This window comes from Lactuca virosa, chromosome 3 (genome assembly GCF_052849685.1).
Source record: "Lactuca virosa cultivar CGN04683 chromosome 3, Lactuca_virosa_CGN04683_v6, whole genome shotgun sequence".
Taxonomy (NCBI): Eukaryota; Viridiplantae; Streptophyta; class Magnoliopsida; order Asterales; family Asteraceae; genus Lactuca; species Lactuca virosa.
The window spans coordinates 441400879-441415838 of NC_136428.1; positions in this window are offsets into that span (position 1 = coordinate 441400879).

The following is a 14960-nucleotide window of genomic DNA, read 5'->3' on the forward strand; positions in this document are numbered from 1 at the left end:
CATGAGGGAGTTTGTAGAGCAGGGTCTTGCTACAAGTGTGGCAAGGAGGGGCACATGGCCAAGGATTGCCCCAAGGGGTTTGCAGTCTGTTTTCACTGCAACCAGATCGGACACCGGAAGGCCGAGTGTCCGCAGTTGCGAGGATCAGCTCAGGGAGCTTCTCAGGGATCTGTCCCTGCTGCTGTTCGAGCTACGGAGAGTCGTCCGGTGAAGGCCGAGGCACCATAGGCTCGCGGGAGAGCCTTCCAGTTGACAGCGGAGGAAGTCCGCGCAGCACCCGATGTTGTGGCTGGTATGTATTCTTTCATCTGTTTATTTTGAGTTGTGGTATTATGCTTATATTGTGATATGTGTAGGTACATTTCTTGTGTGTTCTCTACCTGCTTTGGTGTTATTTGACTCGGGTGCGAGTCGGTCTTTTGTGTCGTTAGCCTTTAGTCAGCACATCAGTATTCGTCGAGAGGTGTTGAGTCGACCTTTGCGAGTTTCCATAGCTGACGAGAGAGCAGTGTATGCCACTGATGTGATTCGAGGATGTGAACTCGAGATCTTCGGCGTCGAGTTTCCGATTGATTTGGTCCCGATTGCTATGGGAGATGTCTGTGTCATCGTGGGCATGGACTGGTTGAGCAGATTTGGAGCGGTTATCGACTGCGAGCGACAGCTGGTGACCATACGAGACCCTAGTGGGGGAGATCTTACGGTGTACGGCGAGGGTACCCGTACTGGGTCGGCATTTTGTTCAACCGCGAGAGCGAGGCAGAGTCTACAGCAGGGCTGTAGTGGGTTTGTGGCTAATGTGGTGGATACGAAGGTAGGTGTAGAGAGACCGAGGTCGGTCAATGAGGTCCCGATAGTGCATGAGTTCCCGGATGTTTTCCCCGAAGAGTTGCCGGGTGTGCCTCCCGAGAGGCAGGTGGAGTTCCGTATCGATTTGGTTCCGGGGGCAGCGCCTATCGCAAAGGCGCCCTATCGCCTTGCACCTCCAGAGATGCAGGAGTTATCCTCGCAGCTTCAGGAGCTGCTGAGGAAGGGGTTTATACGGCCGAATAGCTCGTCGTGGGGAGCGCCGATCCTTTTTGTCAAGAAAAAGGATGGTTCACACCGGATGTGCATTGATTACCGGGAGTTGAACAAGTTAACGGTCAAGAACCGTTACCCACTGCCGAGGATTGATGATCTGTTTGATCAGTTACAGGGAGCGTCTTGGTTCTCCAAGATTGATCTGAGGTCTGGATATCATTAGATGAGAGTGCGAGATGAGGATATCCAGAAGACGGCGTTCAGGACTTGTTATGGGCATTATGAGTTCGTGGTGATCCCTTTCGGGCTCACCAATGCACCAGCAACATTCATGGATCTCATGAACAGGGTGTGTAGACCGATGTTGGATCGATCGGTGATCGTGTTCATCGATGACATATTGGTGTATTCGAGATCCAGAGAGCAGCATGAGGAGCATTTGAGGGAGATCCTCGGAGTTCTGAGATCGGAGAGGCTTTATGCCAAATTCTCCAAGTGTGATTTCTGGTTACGAGAGGTCTAGTTCCTGGGACATCTCGTTAATCAGAATGGGATATTGGTCGATCCGGCCAAGATTGAGGCGGTGATGAGCTGGGAGGTGCCGAGAACCCCCACCGAGATCAGGAGTTTTCTGGGGTTGGCCGGCTATTATAGGAGATTCATTAAAGATTTCTCCAAGATCGACGTGCCTCTCACCAGGTTGACCCGGAAGGACGTTACTTTTTCGTGGGGTCCTGAGCAGCAGGCCTCGTTTGAGACTCTTCGCCAGAGGTTGTGCGAAGCCCCGGTGCTATCCCTTCCAGAGGGAATGGAGGATTTTGTGGTGTACTGCGACGCATCGATATCAGGGTTGGGTGCAGTGCTTATGCAGAGGGGGCACGTGATAGCATACGCATCGAGGCAGCTGAAGCCTCATGAGACGAGGTATCCTACTCATGATCTGGCGTCACTATTTGTATGGGGTTCGGTGTACCATATACACGGACCACAAGAGTTTGAAGTACCTGATGGATCAGCCCAACCTGAATATGTGTCAGAGGAGATGGTTGGATGTGGTAAAGGATTACGATTGTGAGATCCTATACCACCCGGGCAAAGCTAATGTTGTAGCTGATGCCCTGAGTCGCAGGGCGGAGAGTGCCCCGATACGAGATGTTTGTTTGAGATTGACAGTGATGACTCCGGTGTTGGACATCATCCGAGAGGCCCAGGCAGAGGCCGTGAGACCGGAGAACCGCAAGAGAGAGCGGGTGATTGTACAGGTACCCGAGTTCGTTAACGATAGCCGCGGGCTTATGACCTACCAGGGTCGGATTTGGGTGCCGTATGCAGGCGGGACGCGCACCACGTTGATGGAGGAGGCACACCGATCGAGGTTCTCGATCCATCTCGGGGCCACTAAGATGTATTTGGACCTGAAGAAGGACTATTGGTGGCCCTGTATGAAGAGGGATGTAGCATGGTTTGTTGGGAGGTGCTTGACCTGTCGCAGAGTTAAGGCCGAGCACCAGCATCCGCATGGCAAGTTGCAGCCGCTTGAGGTTCCCCAGTGGAAGTGGGAACAGATTTCCATGGATTTCATCACCACATTGCCGAGGACCGCGAGGGTGTTGATGCAATTTGGGTGATCGTCGACCGGCTGACGAAGAGCGCGCATTTTCTTGCTATCAGTGAGAGCTCTTCTGCAGAGAGACTGGCAGAGCTATATGTGAGAGAGGTGGTATCGCGGCATGGAGTAACGATCTCGATTGTGTCAGATCGAGACATACACTTCACTTCTAGATTCTGGAAGAAATTCCATGAGGAGTTGGGTACGAGACTGCATTTCAGCACCGCATACCACCCACAGACGGACGGACAGAGTGAGCGAACGATTCAGACGCTTGAGGACATGCTTCGGGCTTGCGTGTTAGACTTCGGAGGGAGCTGGGACACATACCTACCATTGGCTGAGTTCTCCTATAACAACAAGCACCATTCGAGCATTGGTATGCCTCCCTTCGAGTTGTTGTATGGGAGGAGGTGTCGGACTCCCATTTGTTGGGGAGAGGTAGGACAGCGTGTGATGGGTAGCACTGAGATAGTGCTTCAGACGACAGAGCAGATACAGCAGGTTAGACAGAGGTTATCAACAACTCAGAGTCGCCAGAAGAATTATGCGGATAGGCGACGATCCGAGCTTGAGTTCCAGGTGGGAGATTTCGTACTCCTAAAGGTATCTCCTTGGAAAGGAGTGATCTGATTCAGGAAGGGGGGCAAGTTAGGGCCCCGGTGCATCGCTCCATTCCGGGTGACTACGAGGGTAGGCAGTGTAGCATATCGATTGGAGCTACCTGCGGAGTTGAGCCAGATTCATGATACCTTCCACGTATCTCAGTTGAGGAAATGCATAGCTGACGAGTCGGTGGTTATACCGCTGGAGGATATTCAGGTTGATGCGAGCCTGAATTATGCTGAGAGGCCAGTTGCGATTTTGGATCGGAAGATCAAGGTTCTGAGGAACAAGGAGGTGCCCCTGGTGCAGGTCCAGTGGCAACATCGGAGAGGGTCCGAGCTGACTTCGGAGCCGGAGTTAGAAATGCGTGAGCAGCATCCAGAGTTGTTTGTGGAGCAAGACTTCGAGGACGAAGTCTGATTCTAGCGGGGGAGATTTGTAACATCCGGAATTCCAGGTATTATATTTTTTATCATTTATTTTTGAGGAAAGAAAGGGATTCGACGAATCGAGTCGTGGACTCGTCGAGTAGGACCGTGAAGCGATGATTGGATTTAATGATGGACTCGAAGAGTCGGTGCGTGGACTCGCCGAGTCCGCGCTGTAAAATGAAACCCTAATCCCCGGGTTTGGGAGCCTATTTAAAGACCTTTATGGCCTTCATTTGCGGCCACCTTGTTCCAGAGAAACCCTAGAGAGCTGAGATAGTGAGTTTGAGGGCAAGAGGAGGCTATTTCTTCATCTTTTTGTGTGGTTTTTCTTGAAGGAAGATAGGAGCACAAATCTAGAGTGTGAAGGGGACTGGATATGAGCTAATCACCTCGCGATATCATCATTGGAGGTAAAACCCTTTCCATTTCGTGTTATATTGATGGACTTCTTGATTTTAGGGTTTTTACCCTCATTTTATGAAAGATCTAATGAGTATGAGGCCCTTTTTGGGATTTTGACATCAGATCTGGACCATGGGAGGTCCCTAGAGTCACTACCTTCTAGCTTTTTGCAAGCAAATAAGCAATTGGAGACTAGGTTGTCATTTCTAGTGTTATTTCTTCATTTGAGGCTTGATATGGGTTGCATGCACGTAAAGGTTGCACCTTTACGTGACTTTTGAGTGTTAGAATGATGGATCTACTGTTTGGTGAAGCAGATCTGACCTCAAGAGATCTTTTGAGAGTTTTCATGGGAGGAACTCGCCGAGCCCATAAGGGACTCTACGAGTCGAGTCGGGTTGCCCCGCGACTCGCGATCCGTAGCGACCTGTGGAGTATAGGGTTGACTTAGTGAGTCAAGTGATGACCAGGGACGAAGAGGACACGCATGTACTCGCCGAGTCACTCTAGTGCACTCGGCGAGTCTGGTCAATATTGACTATTGACTTTTGTTGACTTTTAGGGATTAGTCAGTGTTTGGACTTATGAGCCATTAGAGGGGCAGAATGGTCTTTTACCCTTCTTAGAGAACTTATAGAGAGGAGTTGGACTAGCCTTTAGAAGTTGTATTAATTAGAGAATTTATTTATGTGATTAGGCGAAGGCTAGTGCAGTATTTCAGAGTTCGAGGTTTACCGAGTTACTCGAGGTGAGTCTTCTCACTATACTTTACCTAGAGTGGTAATTAGAGTTATGTGACAGAATATTTTGTATGCTTTTGCATGATGTGATTCCTGTGTGATTTATGCTATGTATGTTACAAACTTACAGAGTTAGGACCGTAAGGTCCGGAGAGTTAGGGCCAGAGGGCCCACAGGGTTACGGGACTGGAGGGTCCCACTGAGACACACTGACCAGAGGGTCAAATAGAGTTATAGCCTCGAGTGGCTAATATGTGTTGTGTGTGGTATTTTGGGGAACTCACTAAGCATTTATGCTTACAGTGTTTTGTGTTATGTGTTTCAGGTACCAGTGAGGATCGCGGGAAGGCGCCGGTATGATCAGTACACTCTATTGGAGTTTTATACATTATGATATTGGGATGTGTTTTTATGGATTTGATATGTGATACATTGGAATTCGAGAATATTTATGAATAAAATTATATCTTAAAAATTGAAAATTTGTTTTGAAATTTACGGTGTTACAAGTTGGTATCAGAGCCTTGGTTTGAGGAACTCAAACTGAGGATTTGAGAGGTTTTCAAAATAAAATCACAAAATTTCTCTCAAAGAGTAAAAGTTTTTGAAGGAGAAGAGCAAAGCAGTGTGTACGATCAGCCAGCGCCCGAACGGTGATTTCCCAAAATACCCTTGCATTATGAGATATGAGATATGTTATGATATGATATGCATGCTAGAGTAGGCTAGGTATTCTTATTAGGACTAGAGTGGCCTGATTTGTGATGCCTTTGCCTAGGGGTTTTGCTGCTAGGAGATGCTTGAGAGTAGATAGCAGCGAGGAGCTTATGAGAGATCTGCTAGAGAGTAGACTATGCATAGAGAGTAGAGTACTTGGGACTTGGGATCTTAGGAGGAGGACTTGGGGTGAATATTGATGCGGTGTGGACGGTAGTATTGGGCCCGTACTACCGAAGGCACCGGATCAGTGCGCATCCCAAGTAAGAATCCTTAGGATACCAGGGATCAAGTAGGAATGGGATATCGAGTGTGTGTACGCTCGAACGAGTCTCTGATATTTTGTGCTGTATTTCAGAGAGACATCATGGTTGGGACACGCCACAGGCCAGGGACTAGCGAGGGGGGTGTGAGCAATGAGGAGCTCCGCCAGATGATTCATGATAAGGTGGCTGCTGCCATTCGCGCTGAGATTCCAGAGATGTTCGGGTCTATCAAGACCACACTGATTGAGACTTTTGATGAGCGGTATGCTGCTCTTACTTATGCTGCTGTTGCTGCAGCCACTGCAGCCGTCGCTGCTGCCAGGCCGCAGGGGGTGACTCGTTGTTGTACCGAGAGTTCAGCAACACGAAGCCACCAGAGTTTGATGGGACACAGGATCCGATTGCTGCGATGAGATGGATTTCTGATATTGATGGATGCTTCTATACGTGTTCTTGTCCGGAGCATCTGAGAGTTCGGTTCGCGTCGAACCAGCTTCGCTTGGGAGCGAAGGACTGGTGGAAGTTTGTGACAGCGCACTACACACCTGCAGAGTCTGCCGCAGTGACCTAGGAGAGGTTCACCACTATGTTTCATGATGAGTACGTTCCCCGGTGGAAAGGGAACGTTTGGCCCAGGAGTTTCTGACCCTCAAGCAGGGTACTGAGTCTGTTACTGTGATCACCAGGATGTTCCATGAGAGGGCGATGTTTTGCCCTGAGCACGTGTCTACCGAGCAGGCACGTATGAGTCGGTATCTGAGTATTCTGAGGAGGGACATACGAGAGTTCGTGGCGAACTCGTCATACCGGACATTTGCTGAGCTTCAGGCAAATGATCGGAAGAGGGATATAGAGCTAGAGACTCAAGCTAGAGAGGAGGCGGAGTCTCAGGGGAGGGATCGGCGACCGGCACAGTCCCACCCGGCAGCCAAGCGGGCCAAGCCTGCCGATTCAAGATCAGGGAACCAGAAGGGCCGCACTTGTGGCAAGTGCGACAAGGGTCATGAGGGAGTTTGTAGAGCAGGGTCTTGCTACAAGTGTGGCAAGGAGGGGCACATGGCCAAGGATTGCCCCAAGGGGTTTGCAGTCCGTTTTCACTGCAACCAGACCGGACACCAGAAGGCCGAGTGTCCATAGTTGCGAGGATCGGCTCAGGGAGCTTCTCAGGGATCTGTCCCTGCTGCTGTTCGAGCTACGGAGAGTCATCCGGTGAAGGCCGAGGCGTCGTAGGCTCGCGGGAGAGCCTTCCAGTTGACAACGGAGGAAGTCCGCGCAGCACCCGATGTTGTGGCTGGTATGTATTCTTTCATCTGTTTATTTTGAGTTGTGGTATTATGCTTATATTGTGATATGCGTAGGTACATTTCATGTGTGTTCTCTACCTGCTTTGGTGTTATTTGACTCGGGTGCGAGTCGGTCTTTTGTGTCGTTAGCCTTTAGTCAGCACATCAGCGTTCGTCGAGAGGCGTTGAGTCGACCTTTGCGAGTTTCCATAGCTGACGAGAGAGCAGTGTATGCCACAGATGTGATTCGAGGATGTGAACTCGAGATCTTCGGCGTCGAGTTTCTGATTGATTTGGTCCCGATTGCTATGGGAGATGTCTGTGTCATCGTGGGCATGGACTGGTTGAGCAGATTTGGAGCGGTTATCGACTGCGAGCGACAGCTGGTGACCATACGAGACCCTAGTGGGGGAGATCTTACGGTGTACGGCGAGGGTACCCGTACTGGGTCGGCATTTTGTTCAACCGCGAGAGCGAGGCAGAGTCTACAGCAGGGCTGTAGTGGGTTTGTGGCTAATGTGGTGGATACGAAGGTAGGTGTAGAGAGACCGAGGTCGGTCAATGAGGTCCCGATAGTGCATGAGTTCCCGGATGTTTTCCCCGAAGAGTTGCCGGGTGTGCCTCCCGAGAGGCAGGTGGAGTTCCGTATCGATTTGGTTCCGGGGGCAGCGCCTATCGCCAAGGTGCCCTATCGCCTTGCACCTCCAGAGATGCAGGAGTTATCCTCGCAGCTTCCGGAGCTGCTGAGGAAGGGGTTTATACGGCCGAGTAGCTCGTCGTGGGGAGCACCGATCCTTTTCGTCAAGAAAAAGGATGGTTCACACCGGATGTGCATTGATTACCGGGAGTTGAACAAGTTAACGGTCAAGAACCGTTACCCACTGCCGAGGATTGATGATCTGTTTGATCAGTTACAGGGAGCGTCTTGGTTCTCCAAGATTGATCTGAGGTCTGGATATCATCAGATGAGAGTGCGAGATGAGGATATCCAGAAGACGGCGTTCAGGACTTGTTATGGGCATTATGAGTTCGTGGTGATCCCTTTCGGGCTCACCAATGCACCAGCAACATTCATGGATCTCATGAACAGGGTGTGTAGACCGATGTTGGATCGATCGGTGATCGTGTTCATCGATGACATATTGGTGTATTCGAGATCCAGAGAGCAGCATGAGGAGCATTTGAGGGAGATCCTCGGAGTTCTGAGATCGGAGAGGTTTTACGCCAAATTCTCCAAGTGTGATTTCTGGTTACGAGAGGTCCAGTTCCTGGGACATCTCGTTAATCAGAATGGGATATTGGTCGATCCGGCCAAGATTGAGGTGGTGATGAGCTGGGAGGTGCCGAGAACCCCCACCGAGATCAGGAGTTTTCTGGGGTTGGCCGGCTATTATAGGAGATTCATTAAAGATTTCTCCAAGATCGTCGTGCCTCTCACCAGGTTGACCCGGAAGGGCGTTACTTTTTCGTGGGGTCCTAAGCAGCAGGCCTCATTTGAGACTCTTCGCCAGAGGTTGTGCGAAGCCTCGGTGCTATCCCTTCCAGAGGGAATGGAAGATTTTGTGGTGTACTATGACGCATCGATATCGGGGTTGGGTGCAGTGCTTATGCAGAGGGGGCACGTGATAGCATACGCATCGAGGCAGCTGAAGCCTCATGAGACGAGGTATCCTACTCATGACCTGGAGTTGGGGGCTGTGGTGTTCGCTCTCAAGATCTGGCGTCACTATTTGTATGGGGTTCGGTGTACCATATACACGGACCACAAGAGTTTGAAGTACCTGATGGATCAGCCCAACCTGAATATGCGTCAGAGGAGATGGTTGGATGTGGTAAAGGATTACGATTGTGAGATACTATACCACCCAGGCAAAGCTAATGTTGTAGCTGATGCCCTGAGTCGCAGGGCGGAGAGTGCCCCGATACGGGATGTTTGTTTGAGATTGACAGTGATGACTCCGGTGTTGGACATCATCCGAGAGGCCCAGGCAGAGGCCGTGAGACCGGAGAACCGCAAGAGAGAGCGGGTGATTAGACAGGTACCCGAGTTCGTTACCGATAGCCGCGGGCTTATGACCTTCCAGGGTCGGATTTGGGTGCCGTATGCAGGCAGGACGTGCACCACGTTGATGGAGGAGGCACACCGATCGAGGTTCTCGATCCATCCCGGGGCCACTAAGATGTATTTGGACCTGAAGAAGGACTATTGGTGGCCCTGTATGAAGAAGGATGTAGCATGGTTTGTTGAGAAGTGCTTGACCTGTCGCAGAGTTAAGGCCGAGCACCAGCGTCCGCATGGCAAGTTGCAGCCGCTTGAGGTTCCCCAGTGGAAGTGGGAACAGATTTCCATGGATTTCATCACCAAATTGCCGAGGACCGCGAGGGGTGTCGATGCAATTTGGGTGATCGTCGACCGGCTGACGAAGAGCGCGCATTTTCTTGCTATCAGTGAGAGCTCTTCTGCAGAGAGACTGGCAGAGCTATATGTGAGAGAGGTGGTATCGCGGCATGGAGTACCGATCTCGATTGTGTCAGATCGAGACGTACGCTTCACTTCCAGATTCTGGAAGAAATTCCATGAGGAGTTGGGTACGAGACTGCATTTCAGCACCGCATACCACCCACAGACGGACGGACAGAGTGAGCGAACGATTCAGACGCTTGAGGACATGCTTCGGGCGTGCGTGTTAGACTTCGGAGGGAGCTGGGACACATACTTACCATTGGCTGAGTTCTCCTATAACAACAGCCACCATTCGAGCATTGGTATGCCTCCCTTCGAGTTGTTGTATGGGAGGAGGTGTCGGACTCCCATTTGCTGGGGAGAGGTAGGACAGCGTGTGATGGGTAGCACTGAGATAGTGCTTCAGACGACAGAGCAGATACAGCAGGTTAGACAGAGGTTATCAACAACTCAAAGTCGCTAGAAGAGTTATGCGGATAGGCGACGATCCGAGCTTGAGTTCCAGGTGGGAGATTTCGTACTCCTGAAGGTATCTCCTTGGAAAGGAGTGATCCGATTCAGGAAGAGGGGCAAGTTGGGGCCCCAGTACATCGGTCCGTTCCGGGTGACTGCGAGGGTAGGCAGAGTAGCATATCGATTGGAGCTACCTGCGGAGTTGAGCCAGATTCATGATACCTTCCACGTATCTCAGTTGAGGAAATGCACAGCTGACGAGTCGGTGGTGATACCGCTGGAGGATATTCAGGTTGATGCGAGCCTGAATTATGCTGAGAGGCCAGTTGCGATTTTGGATCGGAAGATCAAGGTTCTGAGGAACAAGGAGGTGCCCCTGGTGCAGGTCCAGTGGCAACATCAGAGAGGGTCCGAGCTGACTTGGGAGCCGGAGTTAGAAATGCGTGAGTTGCATCCAAAGTTGTTTGTGGAGCAAGACTTCGAGGACGAAGTCTGATTCTAGCGGTGGAGATTTGTAACATCCGGAATTCCAGGTATTATATTTTTTATCATTTATTTTTGAGGAAAGAAAGGGACTCGACGAATCGAGTCGTGGACTCGTCGAGTAGGACCGTGAAGCGATGACTGGATTTAATGATGGACTCGAAGAGTCGATGCGTGGACTAGCCGAGTCCGCGCTGTAAAATGAAACCCTAGTCCCCGGGTTTGGGAGACTATTTAAAGACCTTTATGGCCTTCATTTGCGACCACCTTGTTCCAGAGAAACCCTAGAGAGCTGAGATAGTGAGTTTGAGGGCAAGAGGAGGCTATTTCTTCATCTTTTTGTGTGGTTTTGCTTGAAGGAAGATAGGAGCACAAATCTAGAGTGTGAAGGGGACTAGATCTGAGCTAATCACCTCGCGATATCATCATTGGAGGTAAAACTCTTTTCATTTCGTGTTATATTGATGTACTTCTTGATTTTAGGGTTTTTACCCTCATTTTATGAATGATCTAGTGAGTATGAGGCCCTTTTTGGGATTTTGACATCAGATCTGGACCATGGGAGGTCCTTAGAGTCACTACCTTCTAGCTTTTTGCAAGAAAATAAGCAATTGGAGACTAGGTTGTCATTTCTAGTGTTATTTCTCCATTTGAGGCTTGATATGGGTTGCATGCACGTAAAGGTTGCACCTTTACGTGACTTTTGAGTGTTAGAAGGATGGATCTACTGTTTGGTGAAGCAGATCTGACCTCAAGAGATCTTTTGAGAGTTTTCATGGGAGGAACTCGCCGAGCCCATAAGGGACTCGACGAGTCGAGTCGGGTTGCCCCGCGACTCGCGATTCGTAGCGACCTGTGGAGTATAGGGTTGACTCAGTGAGTCAAGTGATGACCAGGGACGAGGAGGACAGGCATGTACTCGCCGAGTCACTCTAGTGCACTCGACGAGTCTGGTCAATATTGACTATTGAATTTTGTTGACTTTTAGGGATTAGTCAGTGTTTGGACTTATGAGCCATTAGAGGGGCAGAATGGTCTTTTACCCTTCTTAGAGAACTTATAGAGAGGAGTTGGACTAGCCTTTAGAAGTTGTATTAATTAGAGAATTTATTTATGTGATTAGGCGAAGGCTAGTGCAGTATTTCAGAGTTCGAGGTTTACCGAGTTACTCGAGGTGAGTCTTCTCACTATACTTTACCTAGAGTGGTAATTAGAGTTATGTGACAGGATATTTTGTATGCTTTTGCATGATGTGATTCCTGTGTGATTTATGCTATGTATGTTACAAAGTTACAGAGTTAGGACCGTAAGGTCCGCAGAGTTAGGGCCAGAGGGCCCACAAGGTTATGGGACTGGAGGGTCCCACTGAGACACACTGACCAGAGGGTCAAACAGAGTTATAGCCTCGAGTGGCTAATATGTGTTGTGTGTGGTATTTTGGGGAACTCACTAAGCATTTATGCTTACAGTGTTTTGTGTTATGTGTTTCAGGTACCAGTGAGGATCGCGGGAAGGCGCCGACATGATCAGTACACACTATTGGAGTTTTATACATTATGATCTTGGGATGTGTTTTTATGGATTTGATATGTGATACATTGGAATTCGAGAATATTTATGAATGAAATTATATCTTAAAAATTGAAAATTTGTTTTGAAATTTACGGTGTTACATGATTTTTGTGGGTTTTGACCTCAAGGAAGGAGGAAGAGCATAGAAGGATCAAGAGGAGACTGAAGGATTCGAGTTTGGTTCATCATTTGCAGTCTTTGAAAGGTATAAAGTCTGTACCTTGCTTGCTTGTTTGTTAGATCCCTTTTTGGGGAAGATTTAGGGCTTTTTAAGCCATATGAGGTAGCCAAGCATGATTGCAAACATGGTTGGGGGTCAAGACTTCGGATCTAAGTCTTGGGAGGGGTCACAAGGCAGATTTGGGTTGCTTTTGCACTCAAGGAAGGCCCCATGCAACATACGAGCCATTTTAGAGCCTTTTAGGCTCAAAAGTCCCATGCATGCACGTAAAGTTCGAAACTTTACGTGCTAGATCGAGCTTAGGGCCTTGGATCTATCTTTTGGTCAAAGGTTGTACATCAGAAATCGAGGATTTAGGGTGTGGACGTTATCGACTCAGTGAGTCCGTTCTTGGGACTCGACGAGTCCAAGGCATAAAGTCTCATGTCTGTTGAGGGTCAAAAGAACTCAGTTGGGTGTTAGAAAGGTTGTAGAAGGTCCGAAGGAGTGACCCAATGTATTGGACTTAGCCTTAGACCTGGAGTTCATGGGACTCAACGAGTGCTAGAACAGACTCGAAGAGTCCAAGGCAATCTCCTTATGGTTGAAGATGAACTCGACGAGTTGTTCATACAACTCGGCGAGTCAAGGTCAAAACTTGTTCATCAGATGAAGGTGAACTCGACGAGTTGTTCATACAACTCGGCGAGTCGGATGAAGGTTCATTCGATGTTCATATCGAAGAGGAACTCGTCGAGTCGTTGCTAAACTCGACGAGTAGAGTCGTGGATGAGGACAGTTGAAGAGATAGGGACTCGACGAGTTGGCGGCCCAACTCGGCGAGTCGGGTTAACTGGAAGTTGACTTTGACTTTGACTTGGACTTGGCCAGGGGTAAAATGGTCATTTTACCCTAAGAATAGATTTCAGCCTCTGATTAAGTGTTTTGTGGGGATTATAGCCGGAGGATTTCCGGTGCAGCAGCAGACCGAGATTTCCCGTACAAATTATCAGCAGCTACTCGTTCGAGGTGAGTTACCTTCCAGTAGCTGTGGGTCTACGGCCACAATGCCGGCCCACCAGTAGGAGTTGTATGTTGGATGATTGTCTTTTAGATATTCATCTAGGTTTGCTACTACCTTATATGTTATATGCTAGCATGATATGTATATGTGACAGTAGTGAAGCCCGATTGTTAGGACCGGAGGGTAGGTCAGACACCCCAGATATGTCTGACAGTATGTGATGATATGATTATATGCTGGCATGATATGATATGTGATAGTGGTAGTAGGGAGGGAATAGTCCTCAAGTTCGGTTGTCAGGACCGAAGGGTAGGTCGGACACCCCAGAAACGTCTGACAGAATGTTTACGTTATGATATATGTGATAGTAGCAGTAGGGGGTGGAATAGTCCCCGAGGTTCGGTTGATAGGACCGAAGGGTAGGTCAGCACCCCATAATGGCTTGACATGGGTAGGTCAGCACCCCATAATGGCTTGACACGAGTAGGTCGGCACCCCAGAATGGCCGTACTGGGTAGGTCGGGCACCCCAGAATTGCCCGTCAGTATGAATGCGATATGTCTGTATGGTATGTGGTATGATGGGGGAACTCACAACTTTGTGCTTACAGTTTTAGTTTTGGTTTCAGGTACCTCTTCGTCTAAGGGGAAGGAGTCGGCAGTGTAGCAGCGCATCACACACAGGATTTCCGCATGGAGTTTTCTGGGATTGTACTCTGATATGTTATTATTTTATGACTTGGGTTTTCAGACATGATACATTGTTTTATGAGATGATGTGTTTTCACAGTATTTTCTTATGAATGTTTTTATGAGTCAGTTAATTAAAAAGAAATTTTTGGACTTGAAAATTGGGATGTTACACCTGCTTATGCTTTTTTCTTGGTTAAGACCGTAGCTCAAAGAAATCAGTTTATAAGTATTTTTTTTTTCAAAATTTTATGGCATATAATCTGTTTAATTGATGGAAAAAGTTCACCATATATGATTACCAACTTTTCATTTCTTTATTATTTTTCTTACACAAAATCTAATTCCTGAAATATTGTTTCTTATCGAAAAAAAATTTGTTCTTCCCTTGTTCCCATTTCTCCATACATAATTTATTGTGATTTTGTTAGGTTTTGTTTTGAGAAAAATATTATCAATATAAAAATATTAAGAAGTTATTACTCTCTTAGTTTGTTTACATGTTTCTTTAGATCTTGTGATGATATGATTTGGGTATGGTTTTGCATTACTTATGCTCATGATTCATTGATATATATTTGTGTTTTATTATTAATTATACAGGGAAATCTTTATTGCCAAGCAAAGACATCGAGTGGTAATTTTTCAGTCCAAGAGACCTTAAATACCCAAATAGATCAAGAACAAACGGAGCAACCAAAGAAGAAAGTATGTAAAAAGATAGATTTTCTATATATTTGACAAAGGAGAAACCTTTATAGTGTAGTACTGTAATAGGAGAGAGATTTGTGCATGTATCATTATGTAAGTTTAGCTCATTGATTTGTACTCTATGTAGTTGTTTGTGTATATTTTTATGTGGATGATAAATATGAGATTTTGGTATATTAGCTTTGAAGTCATACTTGGATTTGTTTTAAAGTAGGTATATGTATTTTTTTTTCTATATTTTGAACGGAAAAAACATAGATTTTTTTTATAAATAAAATCATCTTAGTGATGGATTTGTGACAGAAAAAATTGTCATTAGAACATGTC